Source organism: Anser cygnoides, chromosome 3, assembly GCF_040182565.1.
Source record: "Anser cygnoides isolate HZ-2024a breed goose chromosome 3, Taihu_goose_T2T_genome, whole genome shotgun sequence".
NCBI classification, from domain to species: Eukaryota; Metazoa; Chordata; class Aves; order Anseriformes; family Anatidae; genus Anser; species Anser cygnoides.
The window spans coordinates 3,819,996-3,842,286 of NC_089875.1; the positions used below are offsets into that span (position 1 = coordinate 3,819,996).

General features: G+C 41.4%; 1 protein-coding gene across 8 annotated transcripts in view; it reads right to left on the bottom strand.

Moving 5' to 3' along the window:
• The window catches only part of MACROD2 (mono-ADP ribosylhydrolase 2), an 860,596-nt gene that overhangs the window by 812,217 nt on the left and 26,088 nt on the right, over positions 1 to 22,291 (bottom strand). The window lies entirely within an intron of this gene.

Here is a 22,291-nt window from a genome sequence, read left to right on the forward strand (position 1 = left end):
CTGGCTATAGCCAGGAAAACATTGCTCAGATAGTTAAAAACATTCCCTGTCTCCTCCCTTCCCATCTTTTCTTTTTCTTCTTCTTCTTTTTTTTTTTAATCAGCAGTAAAGATTACCATACTTCTGCCCTTATGTTCAGTTTTTTTCAGAAGCACCCAAGACTATCTTCTCCTGACTTGTGCTTTCATAATCTGTTCTTAAACTGACAAAAGTTTATATAGTGAAAAGATTAAACCCAAAGTAAAGTTACATAATTATAAAGATACAGACAGAACAGCTGAAGGGTGTAATATTAATAGCCAAAACCAGAGACCTCATCTTAGCTCTCCAGCAGTAATTGTTCAGGTTGAAAACAATATATTCCAACTTTTAGGAAGAACCACCAACAACATGGATTACTATGTGGTGACGGAAACCGCGTTAGTTTCTGGCAATACTGAAATGTCTGATGTGCTATGATAAAGTAACGCCCATATGCAATATAACAGCAAATTTTGCACACTGAGGCAAGCGGATGCACTTGCAAGGCCATCCTGTTCCACAGACAGCCCTTACGGAAGGGCAGCTTTGGCAAACAGCAGTTCAGGCAAGATGCAGGCATTTGTGCAACCTAACTGAAGACAAATGGCGAGCCTGCACCATTCCCAATACTTTGCAACACTGTGTTTGTGTAGTTTATAAAGTGATCGTTCATCATTTCCTATATGCATAATAAAGACAATGATTATTGAATTATGGAGGAAAGCCACAAGCAAAAAGGTGGACAACAGTTGAGTCATTATAAGAAGTATAGATTGCACATTCATATATAGCATGACTGTGCAAGATAAACTTTTTTTTAAAAGCACTTTGTCTCTAGCTTCATCCATAATGCATCCAAAGACCTTTTTCAAAAAAAAAAAAATAAAGCGAGGGTTACATCTTAGCCAGCTGCATCTGTCTTAACCCCTAAAATAATTGCGGAAATAAAGAACATGGAGGTACTCACTGCAAATTCATTCCCCAAAGGAAAAATAGATGCTCTTCCCCACCAACCCCACAGCAACTGGAGGGGACCAGACTTCCCAGACTGAATTTGGGATTCTTGGATCCCTGCACTTTTAAAACCAAATGGTGCACTTAAAATAAGCATAGCAAATGCAAAGGTCTCCATACACGAAAAAAAGCAGATCCAAAATTTTTACCAGAAGTAACTACAAGTGATTTCAAGTATTTTCTTGACATCTAATCCACGATGCACTCCCAGCAGAGAGAAGAGGCAGCTGACAATCAGAGAGCACCGAGACTTAAAACCAGGTTTGCTTCCATGCAGTACCCAGTAGCCTTTAAACTATCAATGCAACCAGCCTTTTTGTCACCCACAAACTCCCCAAAGCAACACCACCACTCCCTCCCCTCCCCAGAGGGAGGCTGCGACCCCACTCCACGAGCACCAGCAGGTGGAAACGCTTCTGGGGCACCACAAGGAGGCTTTGCACAAGCATGCGCTGACCCGTCCTGCTCCTGTGGTCAGCCTCCACCTGCAGGGAAAAGCCACCCTGGAGAGGGAAATCCAAATGGTTAAGGAAAGGAAGACTCCTTCTGCATGCTAGCAGCGTTTTTTTTCCACGGTTGTGACCGGCAATATTGTAAAAAACATGTCAAATGCCACAGTATCCCCGCATATTGTGAGAGGAAGGAGGGAGGTGAAAGGAGAAATCCTGTTAGCTCCCGTAACCGTATCAGCCACTGATGGAATGAAGAAGTATGTTGAAGCTATTAAATGACCCTTGCTGTAAGCAGAGGCGCAGGAAGATGTATTTCAAAGGCATTCCCAAGGCTGCTCGGAGGAGACCTGTGCAACGTCTTTTGCAGGTCCCCAGACGTAACTTCTCCCGTGTGCTGGAACAACAACACAGCTTCAGAAAACCTTAACTGCCTTTCACCACGATAGCCCGGTGGTATACCCTGCACAACGCACCAGAGCAGCAAGTTCTCACTGCTTGCTCCTGTAAAGCAGTTTCACCGCAGGGAGAGGTCGCCAAGAGCAGCTCGAGATGACTTCTGGTGCCGAAGGGGTGCAGGAGGCACCACGGCGACGTCGCCACCCTCAGCACCTCGGGACAACTGGGGACAAAGCAGGGAAGTTTGTGATGCGCAACGAGGGCGTCTGCCCCCAGCTTTCATTACAAGTCAATGGGATCTTGGCCCTTGATTCTCGTTACGGCTTTTGAAAATCTCCCCTTTGTCCTTCAGCTGCCGGCCACAGATGAAAGCAGAAACACATGTTTGAGGCCAGCAGCATCCACTTCACTTGAGGCTGATGTGGAGAGCGTGAGTTGTGCTCCTGCCCTGGCTTTTGGCTCCAGTACCCGTGCCACTGGTCAGCCTGGGGGCAGTGGTTGAACTGGGACGGGATGGGTGGCTGCGGTCTGTCGCTTCTCAGCCATGAGGCATCACCTGCCTTACCAGCTTCGAGGGTCTTTTACCCACAACCTGCACATTATTTATGATATGAAACACAAAAAGCACATTTACTATTTACCTGTAATAAATAAATTTTTTAAAAGCCACCACAACCCACCACGCTTTTTGTGGGTGAAATGCTCAGTACTTCCACTGAGGCACCCAACAACAAAAGCAAGCATCGCGTATGCACATATCATTTCACCCAAAAAACTTCTGCCACAGGAGCACCGAAAGTTCAAGGATTTCACTCATTAAACGAGACACGTAATTGAAACACCACGGTTACTGTTCTGGCACCCTTTGAAGGCCTGCCTCCTTTATCCTCATTACCTAATCCTCAAATTCCAACAAAACAAAACAAAACCACATTGCAAAATCCCAGCATGCAGTTTCTGCTTCAGAAGTCTATTGTTTCCTACCTGGCACTGGTAATCATAAAAAAACCTCAGCAAACCCCCCAAACAAGCAGGAAAGCTATTACAAGGTTTAGTGCCTTCGTAAACAGATATTCATATTCATTTTAATTGTTGTGTGATAAACAATAAAGCCCTTCTGTTTTAGAAAGGAAGATTTAGTAGATTTTCCACCAAATTTCCGCTTTAAAAACAGGATTAAATAACTGGTGGGCAGCAGAAACCAATCCCCAGAAGCATACTGAAAAGCAAGTCAGCCAGGACAGCGAAACAAGCTAATCCATGACTTGTTTGTTTGCTTGTTCAGGGGCTTGTGGGTTTTAGCAATTAACATAAGGTTTCTAGATATTGTTAGCAACTCAGAACGAGAAGCGCAGTTGGTCATGGCACGGATTTTTAATCTGAATTTGCAAGAAATCTGGCAATCTGCTGCAAGCTTCACAAGAAAATGCTCTAGTCTTAGCTGTGCTGTGTGTGCTGCGACAATACTTTCTCCTGAGTACCTGGTACTTGATTAAAATGCTGTGTTAAAAAGGTACATGCACATCTACACCCATGCCATCTCCATTTTAGTGGTTATTGCTTATTTATGCTCTCCAGCAAACCTCCAACAGACAGCACAGTGAGGTCACTTATCAACTTGGATATTCCTGTTTCTAGGAATGCAGCACCAGCCTCAGGTCACTGCTCCCTTTGGCTGTAACTACTGGAGTCCATGTATATAATATACGCACCATACCATGACATCCCTGATAACTACATGTTGCTGAAATAATTGAACTGTCAGTCATCACGAGGCAACTTGTGAACAGAAAAGGAAAAAAAAATTAGAGAAGGTGGGACTAGCTTGTGAAATTTATTCCTACAAGGAGATGGTTCTAGACATCAGTGCCATTAGAAATAATGCAGCAGCATCTCCTCCATGTTTTAATGCTTTATGCAAATTTAAACTCGTGCCTGATGACAGAGGCAGAGAGGGGAAACGAACCTGTCCTGAGAAGCATGAGCAGTTCTGTTTTTAAAAGTGAGGGATACCTACTCCGAGTTACTATTAAGAGGAAGAAATTCCACACTGGGTAAGGCTAATGGTCTGTCTAGCCCAGGATTTCGCTCCCTGGTGGGAGCGACAGGCGACGATGCTCGGGGAGAATGTGTCAGCCTGGCAAGAGCCTGCAGTCCCTTCCCCGTATCCCCCCGCATCCCTGACTGCTCCATTAAGGATGTTAGAGCGTATCTACATCCAGCCCTTTTACTACCCATTTATGGCCCGGTGACTGTGAATCTGTCTAATCACTTTTACAGCAAGAAGATTTAGAGGTTGAGAAGTTTAACGTCCAGGTTAGCTCTGTTCTTTGGAGGGATGAAGGCAGGCAGCTCCCCTCACACTCTGCAGGGAGAGAGATGGCCAAAACGGGGCGGTTTGATACGAAGATGGTCTGGGAACGTTGCATCAATCATAGCAAACAGCTCTAAACAAATTTCACATTAGGAGCTGGCATTTAAAGGCTGCTGATTGATGTTGGGGGTGGAGGACAATTCCCCCATGAACGTGGGGCAGCACATTATGGTCAGACTGCACCCGTCTTCTGCAAAGGCGAGGGAAGCTCTGAGCAAACACCAAGGAAGTGCCACGAGTCTGTCAGTACGGCAGCACGTAAAAACAAATTTGTTATAAGCCCAATTAGAGTGGATATTAAGTGTTGCTTTTTTATTTTTTTAATTGTTGTTAAATACCTTTAAGATTCTTTTACTGAAGGATGAAGTATAGCAATTGCACTTCCTCACTCCTCTCAAGTATAATTTTTTCCCTTTTAAAAGATGGTTTAGTTCCTTTTTAACATTGCACGTTGGCCATTCTGGAGCAATCTCTGTGGACATGTTATAAACTGACGTTCTGGTCAGACGGGTTGCCTTCCGCATGGTTTGAGGCAACAAATTGCTAAACCCTGGTTTAGCGAGCACCTGCTGTAACTAAGTTATCCAAGTCCCACAGGCTTTGTTAAGCTTGCTTTAGATGATTGCCATTGCAGTCCTGTCAAATAAGTGTCTTCTGCCCAGTCACTGCTGAAAGCTTACAGCAAATAGTTACAGATGTGCTAGCTCTCCAACCACTAAAATGCACAGGAAAGCCATGTTATTGCTTCACAATTATACTCAAGCATTATTACTGAAATTATACATAGACGCTGCAAAGCCAAAGCAAGTCTTACACAACTTGTTTGATCTCTTATGTTTAGCATTTGCAATATATGAAAAATACCTTGGCAACACAAGTTAATAGGCGTAAAAGCACCTCTCTGCAACCTGCAATATCCACCTAAGCTGTTTTACTTCCTAAGACGAATAAGCACAGCCAATTTAACTCAATACCTTCAACAAAATATCAGGATTGAGACATTCAAAGGCAGAGAAAGTTGACTGGCATCCAACCACAACTCACACTTTCAGGCTCATCTCCCAAATGCTCTTCAGGATATTCACGCAAAGCAGGTATCACATAGTAAAATATATGTGCAGCATACTTCAAAGTTGCTCAGGGCAGAAAAAAACAAGGAGTAAAAAACCCCAAATGAATTTGCAAAGGCAAGTTATTAATTATCTGAGTTGGAATTTAGCCAGTCAGGCCTGACATCTAAATTTTATGGTAAGTCTACAAAAGAGCTAGGTGAAACTTTAGATGTACAAGTTTACTGAAAAGTGGTATTTAAAAGTGAAATACATCCAGCATTTCAGCAAGGAGCTCTGCTTGATGTCAGCCTCTTTATTCCACATCTTCTCAGCTCTTTTTCCTCCCCATAAGCAAACGCAGATTCAGCTACATTTAATAATAAAACTTTAAATGAGGTTAAAAAATTAAAAAAATATATGATCCAACATAATTTTTTTTTTCTTTTCTTTCCTTTTTTTTTTTTTTGGAGGGGAAGGGAAACAGATTGATAAGTAATACATATTTATTTTTAGATGGTTCCTCAGGCAAAAAAAGTATTGTTTACACACATTTTTGCCCAGCTCCATTCCTGAGCCCTACCATGACCAAAAAAAACCAAACAACTAGTACCTAAATTTTGAATCCAATTGATAAGAAAAGCTTTGAAGAACGACTGTTCAGTTATGTTTTTAAATGCCTCTGTGTTTGAGTGTGCACACATACACGCAAGCGGAGCAGCTTCCAAAAGTTCATGCTGTTTTCCATCACGCAGCAAGCCAGAAGCAGGAAGGTAAATACAGCTATTTGGACATGGGAAAAGACATTTTCAAACCTCTCACCCTCAAGTTACAAAATGCAAGACTCCAAGAATTCAGTTGTTAACATTCCAGTATTAAACCCTAAGTATGTACACCCACTACACCCACCTCTGCATCAATACACACAACAGCAAAGAAATTCCTAACTCCATTCTTTTTAACCACCTCACCTTTTTATGCAACTTAATTCCCTATGCAGTTTTTGGTAAAAACCCTGCTACTGGCTGTAAGTATAAGCTCTCCATTCTTGAAAATGCTGTAAGCATGCTTTGAATTATTACACTCCAACATTTATATGAGGAAAAAAGATATTTAGTGTGGTTTGGAAGAAAAAAAAAAAAGAAATCCAGAGTTTTGGGATGGTTACACTGCTTAAAGGTAGCAAACTCACAGCTGTCTTCATAACTAGCAGCTCATTCCACAGACTTTCAGAGATTAACCATATTTTGGCATATGACATTTTAAAAATTGTTTTAGAGACTTAATATTCTATCAGACTTCACTTTCTAAGAAACTGTACTTGATCTGAACCTTGTAAAATGGATTTAAACATAAGAATCACCCGAATCAGCTTTTCTGAAACAAAGTCTTGAAATAGCCTCCTGGTGAAGTTTCTTCGTATGAATTCCTCTCCACAAATAAAACAGAGTAACAAAGAGAAGTCAGGCATAGACAAAAGGACTAATGGGCAGAGCCAGGGAAGCATTCAAAGGTGAGTCAGTTAGATCCATATGATGACCGTGCTTTGCTAATTGACGCACTAAAGTAGACATATGTGGAGGTAAGTGAACATACTTGTTTTAGAAGGTTCTTGGGCTTCTTTTGACTATGAAGACAGCTGAAAACATGTAGCTGGTAGCGTTACCGATTGAGAAAAAAAAGACTCATTTACTTCAAGTAGCAGAGAAGCAACCTTTGACCACTGTAAGACCTGACAACTTTAATTAGTTTTAGCTTAAAACGGAACAAAATTTGGCTTTGGCATCTACCCAAATAATTTTATCCCAGACTGCTCTCTGTTGCTAGTGGGGCATTGCAGTATAATTACTTTAATCTCTTCATAGGCATGTTCCATTTGCTAGCTTTCCAAGGAAATTTACAACTTTAACATAGAGCTAAAAAAAAAAAATTCTCACGTTAGTGAAGCAAAAATTAATAAGAAGCATTTATCCCCTTTCCGACCTGAAAAGGGGATTTTTACTTTGCACAGCTTTGAATGCCAAACCTAGGATCTTCACGTCCAGTTACAGACACGGGATAAAACGGCTCCATGAATTGCATGAACAAAGCGAAGCTGTTGGACCTGCTTGCAGGGATGTTTTCTTCTTCGTTTTTTCTTCCCCCCTACTTGCAGCTTGCGCCATTCTAGACAAGAAAGTGACCATCTGGCAGAAATTCCAGACATATTAGCAGCCATAACTACTTCCAGATTAAACAGCGTTATCGTGTCGCTGTAAAACACGAACCCCACTTAGGGATTCTGCCTGCCTGACATGGCCACTTTACCCACGTGCTTAACCGAGACAGAAAGGAGCTGGACAACCTGCTGTTGCCTACGGTCAAAATTATCAGGGGGGCAGGAAAGGAGACACTTCAAAGTACTTATTTTTTTTTTTCCTCCTAGCTGTACTAATCTAAGCCCCTATTCCCCACAGTTTTTTGTTAAATTGCACAAGATTGCCTGCCCACTTTGGAGAATGAGCTGTGGGATTAAGAGCAGAGCGTGCAGCAGCACATGCAGCTGCAAGTAACAACCAAGAGGCTGCCCTGGCCACAGCCTGATCCGCAGAAACCGCTGGTAATCCGCTGTGTGCACAGGGGTCAGGGTGACTTCACACTTCTTTGGAGTGCCTTCCAGCAGAGCATTAAACAACACACCCAAGCTCATTACCAGCTTCATTCTTTGCACAATGCGCAGGTACAGAAATACACAGTTTTTTTTCTGCTGGATTTTGGTGTTGGAAGTTATTGCTTTGACCTGTAAGCAAATACATATTTTCAATCTCACACTTAAGATAGAAGGTGCTTGGATCCGTAATGGCCCTTCCTCCCTGTATGAAACCCCACAGCTTTAAACCTGTCCCTAAGGAAACCACTCCCTGCATGGCTGAGCCTTTATTCTCATAGCAGAAACTCGCAGCATGCTCGCTGAGGAGAATTGTCAGCTGCAAACTTCATCCATGAGAAGACATTATGGATTTCCCACTATAGTTCAGACTGCAATTCTCATCAGAGGATGAACTTAATTAAAATAAGACAGGACAGTAGAAGTAAAAAGAAATCTTTTAATTACTTTTTTTTTTTTTTTTTACAGTTTTGGATTTGCCCTCAAGCTAGACATCCAAACTGCCTCAGCCTTTTCCAAAAATATTAAAAGAATTTAACCGTAAGAGGTTTTCCTGGCCAAGCAGAAAAGCATTAAATATCCAGAAGGATTACTACTTGCAATTTGTGCATCTCTACCAAAGAACAACGTGCAGGAACACGGAAAACAAACGCCATATATTTTGGGAAGCGGAACTAAGGCTTTTGGATCAAGCAAATTAAAGCATCTGCAAGCAATGAATTCACCACCTCTCTTCCACACACAGGCCCACGTCTCCCTCCACGCACCCACCAGCGCAAAGCTGGGAAGCCCAGCCCCGCGTTACTGCAGAGAGGCTCCACGAAATGCTGGTGATGCCAACTCATCAGCGTGGCAACCCCACGTCGGCTCCTTGCTTGGCCAAAGAAAGGCAGCCCCGCTGCAAAGCTTCGTGACACGATGCTGTCTCTCCTGGGGCACCCAGGTAGCGGGCTGACAAGCCGCCGGGTCATCACTCCTTGCAGGAGCAGGGCAGCGGGGCGCAGCACAAAGAAAATAGCAGGGGAACTGGCTCGAGTTGCCCAGGATACAGCGAAGCAACGGGATGAAAAATGCAGGGTCGCCCAGCAGCAGCGGGGCGAGAGCCCGTGCCGCGCAGAGCCGGGCTCACAGCACACTCTAGCGACCCAAAAATCTCCACGATAAATTCAGGGCTGTGCTCAAAGGGACTCGAGTGCAGAGGTTTGAACTCTTCGCCCATTTATAAACGTCTGATGCTTGTTAGGAGGCAAAAGGGCAGCCAAATGTCGGTCTGGGATCACCAACCTTTTGCTCCCAATATAATACAAAGGCGGTGATTTTTATACACAGCCGGTTTCTTGGGATCAGATATAAACGCCAATAGTTAATCAATTATGAGTTACTGCTTTGTGCTCCGTTCCCCTGGCTAAACATTGGCGTGCATCAGACGGTTGCTCCGTGCCTGCCTGCAGAACCCCGGCCACGCTCACCACACCAGGGCTCGAGCAGTGCTGCACCAGAAACCCTTGCGCAACGACACCACGCTCAGATCTGGGCACACGGGGACATCTTTTCTCATTCCTGGGCTATGAGTGTATCCTGGATTATACAACACAACCAAACATCAGGGGGTTGGTTTGTCGGTGGTTTTTTGTTGTTGGTTTTTTTTTTTGACTCGCAGGTGGTTCAGTTGCCCCAAGTGAGAATAAGTTACTGCTTAATCACTTGTTCACAACGTCACAAGTAGCCAAGAACCACAGCCTGCTCCCCCCCTCCTTTGCAAGCATTTTACAGTTGCCTTGTACATGCCATGAACAAAAAATGTATTTTTTTTTGAACTTGAAAGCACAGTTTCAAGCTGCACTCCTTTACTATGGCTGGAAGGCTGAAAGAGTTCTCCCTGAGTGGCTGGCTGACTTCAGTTTTCATGTTTGTGGCTGACTTCAGTTTTCATGTTTGTTCAGGACAATCTCGGGTTGGCAGTTTCCAAAGGAGCAGGTCACACATACAGACTGGTCCCTCTCATTCAGAGAGGTGTTAATTGCCTTTATTGCCCAGAAGCTCCCAAATTGCTGAATGATTACAGTCCCAACCCACAACACCCTGGTCAAACCACCACTTCCCATTCCCTCCCACTTGCATCCTTGGCACATCCATGGGTTCTCATGAATTCAAAGCATCCTTTTCTTAGAGCCCTTACTGAAAGAACCTGACAATCTGTAGGCACTGCCTTAATCACTAACATTTGAGTCAGTGGAGTTGCAAGAAGAGTTTGGGTTAATTCAGACCCAAACCACTAGCACTTTCTTCCAACCATGCCCATCTGCATTTAAGTCCCAGCTTCCTTATCCCATTGTTTCCCTCTTTCCTCATCTTCCTCCCTATTCTGTGTCCTTATTTCTTATTTTTGGGCAACCTCTTTTCAGTGGTTTGTGGGGACAGGACAAGAGGTAATGGCCACAAAATTGAGCACAGGAAGTTCCGCACCAATATGCGAAAGAACTTCTTCACAGTGAGGGTGACGGAGCACTGGATCAGGCTGCCCAGGGAGGTTGTGGAGTCTCCTTCTCTGGGGATATTCAAGGCCCGTCTGGATGCCTACCTGGGCAGCCTGCTCTAAGGAACCTGCTTTGGCAGGGGGGTTGGACCTGATGATCTTTTGAGGTCCCATCCAACCCCTACAATTCTGTGGTTCTTATTTCTCCTCCTCTTGCTTCCATTTTTTCAATTGTGTTTTATTTAAAGGAGCTTTTCCAATCACTCTACCATGTTTATAGATGTTCTCTCTCTTAGCAGAGGCATGAATTATTGGGAAATCCAAAAGCCATGCACACACACAGGCGAACATCACACTGTTTCTGATATTCTTCCCATAATGACTCTGCAGAACAGTTGCCATTACAGTAAGTCACATGGAAGTGCATTTGGTACTCCTGGCAGTACTGCTTCAGTCAGGAATATATATATATATATATATATATATATTCTGGAGAGTCTAAGTTTCAGATTGTTACGAACATCGTGACTACAGCAAGTACTTACAATGGATCATTGTACTTACTAATGAACAAAGCCTGTTGAAACACCAAACTACATGATTATTGCTTAATTTCTCGATGTGGATACACCTCATTGCCTCTCTGTACAGACTACACTTTGAAGCTGAAATAATGAACTACAGTGATTAGAGAGCAGCTCTTAAAAAGAACAAAAATTAGTGCCTTTTTTTTTTAAATACTGGGAGAAGACTCCGATGAAAAAGAGCCTTTTTTCGCCCCCAGGATTTGTATAAGCCCTTAAATTCTATATGACCAATTCTACCAAAGTGAATATGCCTACACTAAAATTTAAAATTTAAGAACTCGTGTAGCTTTTTCCAGGCTTAAGGCTTAAACTCAAATCCATTCAATCAATACAGCTACCTTATTTAAAACCTGTGTTTTCATAATGCTTGCAAACTATCTGATATGATGCAGGTATATTATATACAGTGCAGATATTAAATTTCAGAAGATTAATGCATTAGTACCAAAAAGAGTTAGTCATACATTCTGAGAAGCAAACATTTTGGACAAAAGGGAAGGAAACTGCTTCAGATGTACCAGATTTGGACTTCTGACTCTTAAGATAAAATAGTTTAGATATTTAGAGATTGAAATCGTACAGCCATTAACATACCAGCTTCTCACAGCAAGGTTTCCAAAGGAGAAAGTGAGCCTTATTTCTGTTTTATATGCATATTTTCTTTCTAATCTAATTCATAGATTCATTACATGCACTCAAGAAGTACATTGCAAGTGAACAGAATTCATGATCGTAACTCAAAACTCTCCAGTCTTACTAATTATACCAGATTTATCTTTGGCATTTGTACAACACCAAATAACCTGCTGACGGTGCAGAATATTTACTTTGCTATTCTTGGAAAAACACCTAAACTGCAGCTAAATAAAAAATAAACAAAAAAGAACGAGTGCAAATATACTTTAGATGCTGTGGTACAGACATGAGAATGAAATCCTATGCTAAAAGTACACAAACATTGAGTAAAAGACCCCATGTCTGTAAAACGCAATAACCCCAAGCAAAAAAAAAAAAAAAACACACAAGCCAATTCATAAGCTGATTTCTCTACAACCAGCCAGAAGTCGTGCTTTTTACAGTTAAATCATCCTCTATTTCATCAGAGTAACGCCAAACTGATATACACTATTCAGGCAAGGACTGAAGAGAAATTAGTCCCAAGCTAGAACAGAAACATATTAACCAAGTTATATATTCAGTAAAACTATACACAATAACTTGAACAAAAATCATACATTCAAAGCAGCATTTCCAGCAGTAGGAAACTTGCATTTGGCTGGGGAATTTCAAAAATAAAACCTTGAGACCATGAAGCCTTGAGACCAATAAAATCAGAGACCATGCTGGGCTAGAGAGAGAAGACTTGGTCTGCACAGATCCAAGGTGTTTGTCCCCTTTTCCTTCTGGCCTCAGCCCCCTGAGCCATCAAGCTCAGGGTCTCGAGGCCTAAGTTGGAGCTCAGGGCTCCCTGGATCCTTTCCTGACAAAGGGTGATGCTTTACCATCCACCGCAAACTCATGCCTGCCTCGATTCCTCTCCACTTAAACCAGAAAAGAAAAAAGAAAGTAACTTTAAGAAGTCCACTGAAGGTTTATAATCTTCCTCCAAATAAGAGAAACCTAATAAATGTTCCAACCCAGGGACTGGGAATGATATGCTTCAGTTTTTGATTCAATCAAAGCAGAAGAGTTAACTTTTCACTCCATGTCCTGGCTAGAAGAGGCGCATGTCCTAGCTTAGCTCCATCATGCCCGCAATAGCAAATTGACTTAATTGTCAGCAGGAGATTATGAAATATGAAGTGACTCCAGCAGTGCTCAGGGGAGCTCCCCAAGGCACAGTGTCTATAGCAAAGACAGAGGAGACATCCATTTCACTCTCACCCCCAGGCAAAGCAGATCAGCCTTTGATTTCTAAAGAGGCCAAGAAGAAGAACAAAACCCAGCTTTCCTGAATGATTAGCACTGGTCTGAATAATAATAAAAAAAATATTTCAAATACATGACTACAGTTTGACTGCTGGTGCCCAGTGCTGCTGAAACCAAGGCTGAAGGTTGTGATTTGAGATGCTCATCTGCAATTATGAGGCTATATATGATAACAGTTCAGAGTGGCCTAAGAGGGAGAAACGAGGCAACAAAGTATATACTTACTGTTGCCTATCCTTCCCCCAGGGAGGGTACAAGGGCAATCAGCACAAGCTGCTCCACTAGGTGCAGGGAGGGGAGAGGAAGGTGGCAGCAATACTGTTAAGCTACTCTTTCTGGCTCAAAACCTGTTTTGAGTCAGGTGATGTCAGCATGAAGAAAGAACAAAAAGCCACATCCAACTAAAACCCATGAGCACTTACAAGGAAGTAGGAACCTTAGAACTTACGCTGTGTTTTTGACAGCAACATAGAGACAAATGGTTCCATCTAAACACACCCCTTGTGCTGTCAATGAATTCACTTTGAATTCAGAAAACTGTTTTTATTTTCATTGAAGCTATTACTGGTGTTGGGACTAGTCTGGCCTTGGGCTTTCAGCCTCTGAAGCAGTGCACTACTGACCTAAAGCTTTGGGCTCTAAGCCCTACCACAACACCAAGTCTGGGGTAAGGGAGCAGTTTCAGTTTCACCAGAAAGGAGGTGCAAGGTGGAGAAGTTAGGAGTTATGGCCCAACAGCCTCAAAGCTGATCATTCAGCTCTCTGAAAGGCTGGGTGCTGTCATCTAATAGCCAACAGCTGTAGTGAACTGGGCCAGGGCCAGAAGTGCTGGTAGGCAGTGCTCTGCTGGGGATACAAGGCCAAAGCCACTGGGCCTCCAGCCTTTGAGCTGCATCTATCCAAGGAGTGAAAGCAAAATTAACAACTTCTCTACCTGTCCCAGTCCAACCCACCCCCAGTGCAGATAAATTGCTTTATTTTGAAGTTAACATCCAACTGAAATAGAAAATTCTTGCAGAACTTCACAAGTAAGTTGTGCATAAACTCTAGGTTTCTCCTACCACTCTATTTTAACATGGTTTAGAGAGCTCTGTGGGTAAAATCCACTGTTTTTCACTGACAGGCCATTCAGGAAGTCCCTGTAAAACAATTTTAGGTTCAGAAAGAACAGTATCAGTACTTGATTTTGCAGAGGTTCAGAATTAGCCAAGTAGCGTCTTGGACTTCACTGCTTAACATAATCACTACAAACCAAGAAGATGAAAAGCCAACCAGTTTCTTTAAAACAGGCTATACCCCACAAATTTTTAGAAACATAAAGGAAATAGGTTGCCAGTTATTACTACCTAACACATTAAGTCATTGGGAAGACTTATTTTCCTCTATAACCTGATTTGATACAGTTGAAAGCAATAGCATATCTTTCTTAAATAAAAGCTATTTCACATGACACACGAGTATAGCTCTCTTGAAAAAGCAATATGGTTCACACTTCAAATTTAAAAGCATTTCTCATGCTTTTAAAAGCAGATTTGGTATGCAAAAGATTCTAAATACAAATCCAATGCAGCTGACAACCATCTTCTTGAGACAGCCTACAACTAGATACAGCAGATATCAAATATTTCCATTTATTACGATATAGGATCCAACTTTAAAGCATAAAAGAAATCATGGAGGCATATTTAAGCGATTCATATTGTACACCAGATTAAAATTACTGCAGCGTAGGCACAAAAGTGACAGAAGAGAGAAAAAGCAGTTAATCCTAAGAAGTTTTCTGAATCCGTATTTTTCACAAATTTCAACTTCTCAAATACAACAGGCAATAAGAGCCCTGGGCTTTGAGGCATCACCGCTGAAACCACCACAGAATAAGGGCCATTACAACGCAACTCCTACAAGAGCCAAGTAATTTCTTCTTTATGAGACTGCCTGCCCTGCAGGACAGCTCAGAGAGCAGCCAGTACATAAGGGGGAAGGAGTAAAGCTCCAGCTAGCTCCTCTGCAGCCACTGGGTCAGCACTGAGGGGACAGTAGCCAAAGGAGGAAGGAACAGCACTATGTACCTCCCCTCTCTCAGCCATTCGAGCACGTTGTGCAAGCGACAATCTGGTCAGGAGATATTAAAACCACGTTTGAACATTCTCGTCACCTCAAAGCACAAACTTTACAGGAATCGGGGATGTACAGCAGCTGTGGTGGCTCACCACAGCACTGCTCTGAAGAAAGCAGAGGGCTTTACACCATCTTCAATACTGTAATTAAAACAATCCCTGCACACAACCTAACAACGCAGCATATTTCACAACTCTCAATGACAGCGTATAGACGGACAGGTGACTGAGCACCTATTACTTGCACATGATGCAAACACTCACCAGCACACTTGAGCTAACAACCAAATACCGCTTTTGCAAACCTCCACCATGCTTTGATATATATTTGCCTGCAGGTACTAACTGCAGTGATTGTGACAATCAGGTCACACAAAGGGGTTTGGAGTCCGGATTTGAAAGCCAAGCTGTACTCTTAACATCAATCTTGAAGTGAGAGTACCTTGAATTCTGAAAGAAAGCACTTCTGCTTTTGCAACATCATGTAGAAGTCTCCTTTTGTCAGAAAAGTCAGTTTCTAACAGTCATAGGCCAAAACCAAGACTAACCCCCAGAGTTATTATTGAGTCTATAATTATTTATGCAACAAGTAATTGAAGCTATGTTCTCATTCCGATTTTTAGTGAGCAGCTATTCTGTTTTCCGGATACAGTAGAAAATAAACCTGAAGTTCAGTTGCTGTGATCAATGTATGCTTCCCCCTATTCAATTTTTAAGTGCTTATATTTAATGGGATTAAGTTTTACATAGAAATACTAATTCCCATGCTAACAATACTGTATTACTTAGCTCAACATGATCTCAGTCGGTGTAAGATCTGTACAAATGCAGAACCTAGTCCATCCCAATGAGTTTATAATTACAATATAAAAGGTAAGAAAGAGCAAACAGATGCATGTGGACAGAGAAGTATGAGGGGACAATATTATCACAGCATGCACAATCTCAGCCCACCAGCTGACCACCTGCTATCAAGATTTTGTAGGTATTGCAGAGAGCAGACTTTAAAGAAGCCTTTTCGTCTCTGTTCTACCAGTTTTCAGTTGCTGGAAGGTGTTTTGGTTTTTTTTAATGCAAGCTCTTGGAAAAAAAACACTATGCTGCATGCATATTTTCGCTCAGAACATACTGCTAAAACTATTGGCTTTAAAAAAATCCTTTGGATAATCCGCCACAAGCCCTGATTAAAAGTGGATTTAATATTATGAAACAAAGCATAATTATGCAAGAAGATCTCAACTAGTTTCTTACACTTCCATCACACCACTCAAGAATACAGTTCCACTATCAGATGCAGGACAGAACAGGTTGAAAGCAAGGTCCTTCCTAAACAAATTCCTCTGCGAAATCAGAGGGATGCTTCAGGACTTTCCAAACCACAGCTGTCTCACATTCTCTTTCCAACACCCACTAAACACATGTAACAAAACGGAGCAGACATTTGCTAAGTGCAAGCCACATCGCTAGCCCATCCAACGAGCAGCCTCAGAATGCATGCATTTTGTTTCCTCTGCTTAAGTCATTACTGATTTTATGTCCAGGAAAATTAAGGTGTACAGGCAAGAAGTGGTTTCACAATCACAGTAGAGCTATTGCCACCTGCCGTCAGAAAGCATTCATGGCACTCCTTGCACATCCCAGTTATAAGACAGCCTTGAAGAAATCCAGCTTTACCAGTGCTTCGCTTTTATGTCGTTAGCTTTCTGAAGAAGGAACATACAAGAAATGTTCAGGCATGAAGGCAATGAAGGACCAATAATAACAGTGGTCTGGCATTTAGTAAAACCCACATTACAGTGCTGGGAGACAGGAAAAGTTCTACAAACAGGAGCAAGGATTATAATCACCATTCCCTCAAACCATGATGTTATAAAAAGATAAAACGGAAGCAGTGTCAGAAGATAGAGACCCTCCAAGACAAGATGATATGATGATAGACATTTCACATCATCACCTTCAAATAATGAACACAGCTAGAAATCTGTATCTCCAGCATAACCCTCACGGCTCTGTCCTACTCACAATACATACACTCCCTGGTTTTAGTGATCAAAATGTGCCAGCTGTAAGTGGCCATGTACAAACCTGAAAAGTAAGGAGATGAGCTGAAATGAAGCCACACAGACAGCAGTTTTCTGTGCGGGAATTCAATGAGTTGCTTCTAAGCCCTACAAGTCACAAACGATGCTAGTCATGTCTTCTGCCGCTCAATCTTTCCCTATTCCAGAAAGTGCCAAAAAAGTTACTTGATATATTTTGTGTTCATAAAGCACCTAGGCAGTTTGATTAGGGTTTTTTGTTTTGTTTTTAAATGCACAAAAATAGCAGCATGATTTATATAGACAATTCTTGTCCCAGGAAACCTGTAAATAATAGACTATAAGTGGGCTCAACAATGGATGCACAAAAAAATAAGGATATCAGGCTGGTCTCAGCAAACAAATAGTGGCCTGAAAGCATCTACATTTGTTGAGACTACATTGTTAATTAAATAAATACATGCACCATAGACCATCAGGTTAGATCAGGCTCCTACAAAGTCTCTTACCTTGCCCGTTTCCTATTAGATTATCAGAAATCTATCAGGCTATTCTGAACCCAGTCAGAGAAGATGCTTAGCCACCTGACTTTGTGCCAGGGTTTTTAGATATTCTGTACTCTCACCTTATTCCACCCCAATTTCTAGGGCAGCGTGGGGAGACAAATAACGTGAAAGTCAAATAGCATTGCTTTGAACCTCAACTTGCTTTGACAGAGCCCGTGCTTCAGTACACAATCTGTTAGTCAACGGAGCCTTTTAATTAAGTGCCTTGTTTCAATGGAAAGTGTGTTTTCTTCTCTACTGCCTTTTATTTTTTATTTTTTTATTTTTTTTTTTAAACTAACACTGGCATCCCACTGCTTGTTAAGAGGAGTGCCTGTCTGTCTGCAGCATCTGACCATATGGCAGGCTGAGGGGCAAAGCTTTCCTCACAGGCAGCAGGCTTTAGATCTTCCTTACATCACCTGACACCTTCAGCTCGCAGGCACTCAGGCAGGATTACACTCAGGCCAACATCTGAGCAATGGGTGCACCCATAAGTATTCTCTGATAGTTAAGTGATACCGCTAGAAGCAACCTTGTGGAACACAAACACACAAGAAACATTTTCTAATTTAAACATACCACAACACGTGGTCAGGTTTTCAAAGTTATCAGACAGGTACCACACCTGACAAACCTATCCAATACAAAAAAATTTCTTCCTGTTAAAACTCATCTCCTTATTGAAAATCAAGCTTCAGCTGAGTTTTGGTTCCCACCGGGATACAACACAGAGGGACCTGATGGCAAGATCCTCCTTAACTGTCTGCCTTCCTTAGCTTTTTGCTTAGCATCGCTACCAAAAAAAACGAAAACCACACACAATCACTATCCAATACTTTTTTTTTTTTAAGAGAAAACTGCATTTTAAAACCTATTGCAATTTATTTCCCTCTTCACCCCATGCACTCCAGAAAAAAAAAAAGTTCCTTCCTGCCATCTGTCTACAGCATCACTGCTCTTTCTTTCCCTCCCTTCAGATTTGAGTAACATTAAAGTTGGAATACATTCAAAATATACTGTGACCATATTTGCTGCAGTGCCTACCTGAGTTTGTCTCCTCCATCTTAAGCCTTTGTCATATCCTTAGAGCAAAAGTTGTTTGACCAAGACAACAGCTAAAGTAATCCATCTGAATTAAAGTACATCCTCTGGATGTACTTTTCTTTGGTTTCATTCTCTTGATCACTGTCACTTAACACAGACTTTTAGTTTTCATCCAAATGAGTATTACAGCAAAGAGAGGAACTACACTGAAGTCAGATAAGACAAAATAAAGCAGCCAAAAAGTTTAAGCATATCTACTACTCACCAGAAAGCCACAGAAAGCACTAATAAGCTTACTCACAGATGCCATGATGGAGAGTGACTGATTCCCCCAACAATTAACGTTGACTTTTCTGATAAATATGTGAGAAATATATGTATGAATGAATCTGGGGTTATATACATACATATAATTGCACCAACTGTAAATTAACTTGAGAAACCTTTGATTAACACCTCGGCTTGCTCACACTAAAGATAAAAACCAAATTAACAACAGTTTGTAAGCATTAATGGTTCTATTCCCAGAGGAAATTACAGCAGCACAAGTTACACAGGCAGATGCCAGATGACTGATTTCAATACAAGTTTTCAGGTCCCGTACCTGCACACTCCAGGTAAAACTTTTGAAATGTGCTTAGAAAACACGCTACTAGACATCAGACTCAATGGGAAGCTCCCAGTGTAAGTAACCATTTGTGCATTTAGCTCAGATGAAAATTCAGTGCTGATAAATGCACACACCCCATGCAAAATCCTACAGGGAGCTTAACGGGTGGGTGAGGAAATCAGTGTACATGCAATGCTAGTTCAGGGCCAGCTACCAACTCTAACTCCTTCATAATTTTCAGACAGGCCACTGCTGAAGTAATTTCTAACTTCAGAAGCTACAAGATGAACATTTTGTGTGATAAATTAAGTTGCCAAATGAAATGGATTAGCAATCAGCGAAATTGCCTGGTGTCAGATCTGTTCCAGATTAGAATTCATCCTTTTTCCCCACCTGTTCATTAAGCACCAAGTTCAAGGCAACTGCAGTGACTGATTGCACATTAACAAGCTGTTTATGTGGAAAGGCATAGTTCAGCCACTGTCTATACTTACACATTCGTTCGAGCATAACTCACTGATAATGTATTCAGTTCACTGTTTCGATGCATAGTCCTTCTACCTTGACACGTAATTTTGGACATTAGAAAAATGGAATGTCTCAAAATTAAACAGATTATGTATTTCTAGGTCAAGGGCGGGTGGAAAAGAGTCCAGAAGAAAATCCAGTTAAGAAAATTAAGAAAAATATTACCATTGAACACTTAAATGTGGTTTTGAAGGAAAAAGCTTGAGGGAGGAAAGGCGTATTTCAATAACAAGAAATGAGACTTAATATGAAACAAGACATTTCCAGTTCCATATACTTCAAGTACTAGGACAGGGACATACAGCAAGACAAACGGCGCAAACTAAAAATTTGTGAAAGACTGGGAACATAATTCACTTCCCAAGAACACTGGCACTTCCCAGCCTCCCTGCAGATACGCAGAGCATTCCCTGTGGAGGACCTCGTCTTCGACAGGATGGGACTCAGCAACTATATTTCAGCCCTGGAGGTTAGTAGAAAAGGGATATAAAAAAAAAACTTCATTTATTTTCCTCATTAACTCTTTTTGCGATTTATCAGACCAAGACTTCACTTACCATTTGTTTTCTCTATTCAATAAAGATTCCCTTTTGAGAGTTCTTCCCCCCAGATTTAGGAGCATTTGAGATGACTGTAGTACTCAAGTACTGTTCACTAAAGGGAGTATCCTAGTTGCTGTAACTGTAGGAACTGGCTAGTTGCTCATTTACAGATAACAATATAGGCTTATTAACAGTAGGTATCAACTAGAATAGAATAACAATGTTCCTTTTTTCATGTAAATCAAAAATTTCTCTTCTTAGGTATTTGTACAAAAGCATAGTACAAAGAATAACTTTCAAAGATAAGAAATAACATTTCTTCCAGCATTCTTCAAATCATCCCTCCAGTCAAATAGAAGTGAAACATAATCCCTTCCCATCACCCCCATATAATTGTTTCCTTTTGATCTTGCTTGTAGCAAACACAAACTCACAAGCACACTAGGACATGTCATCTCTTAGAACTTGGCCAGCAAGATTCAACAGGTAGCAAGTGAATTGAGGTCAGTAGTGATCAACTGCGATTTAAGGTATCTGACTATAGACACGTACAATCACACCCACTTTCAAAATACAACTCCTGTATCTACTTGAAATTAAAAAGCTACCATACAATATGTTATAAAGAGCAAAGTACCATCTTCCCTCCCCCCATATTAATTAAAAGGGTAATTCAACATATACTCCATATGTAGGAGCAGTAGGCAAGCAGAGACAGAAAGAAGTAATTTGTTCGGAGCCACAACTCAGGCCGTGCACTATTTATTATGGACTAAGTTTTAATTTCCAGTAGAAAGACTTGCTCCCTAAACCCACGTTGTACCTCAGAGACAGAAGCTCAAAACCATTAAGTTAGTTTGAAGGTGGAGGTTGTTATTGCTCATTTGTGGTGTCAGTATTCCAATGTTATCTGAAACTTTTTCCAATATTATCTGGAACATTTTTCCCCCCCCTCACATAACCCATTTGGTCCACAGAAATGCCTTCCATCAGGAACTTTCTTCAGAACAAATAAGATGTGTTTAAAGAGGGAAGGGGCAGCGGGACCAAATGGTCCCCTCTCCCTTCCCCTAACACACGTATGTCCAGCTTGGAGTAGGAGTGTAATAACCAATGCACAAAAAAGGATAAGACTAAAAGCCAAGTGTTTATACAAATCTCAATAGAAGCCTTTTAAAAAGGAGGATAGGAAATTAACATAACAGGACACCCTGGCAAAACATGAAGTTAAACTTCTATCTGTCTGCATTACAATCGCTACCAAGAAAATTTTAAGGAATCGTTCTCAAAGATGAACACATTAATGGGGGTACATAATTGATACTGATTTTAGCAAAATGACACATCAACTCCCGTTTTCAGCTACCATCTCTGTCACTCCGCAGAAACCAGATCCTCACGCTAGTGAGGAATGAATGATTTCCAAATTGGGAATGTAGGGTTTAAGGACACTACAACGGCAAGAAAAGTGAAGTATTTCCATTTCAAAGCTACTCTGCAACCAATTCCAACCTGTGATTCAAGGGAGGTCCATGGATAAAGACAATATAAACATAAAATCAAGAAAAGTATGCTAATATTTACTTACTGTAGAACAATAAAGTAAAGAAGACAGCAAAAGTACTCAAGAAAATGTCATTTTGAAATAATTAGGAAAAATACTAAGATTAAAACTTCAGAGGTCTTCCCAGCAGTGAAGAGAGGATCACGTTACCACGTGGACGCTACTGCATAGTAATGTAGAAAGGCTTTTATACATCAGCTAACTAGAAGATTAATAGCAACTTTCATTTGCCAATAACATCTTTACTTTAAAATTTTTGAACCCCAACAAGTAACTAATGATTCTACATGTACTCCAGTAACCCACTAGCATGTCTCCACGTGTGGAGTTATGCAGAGAGAAAAAACAATGCAA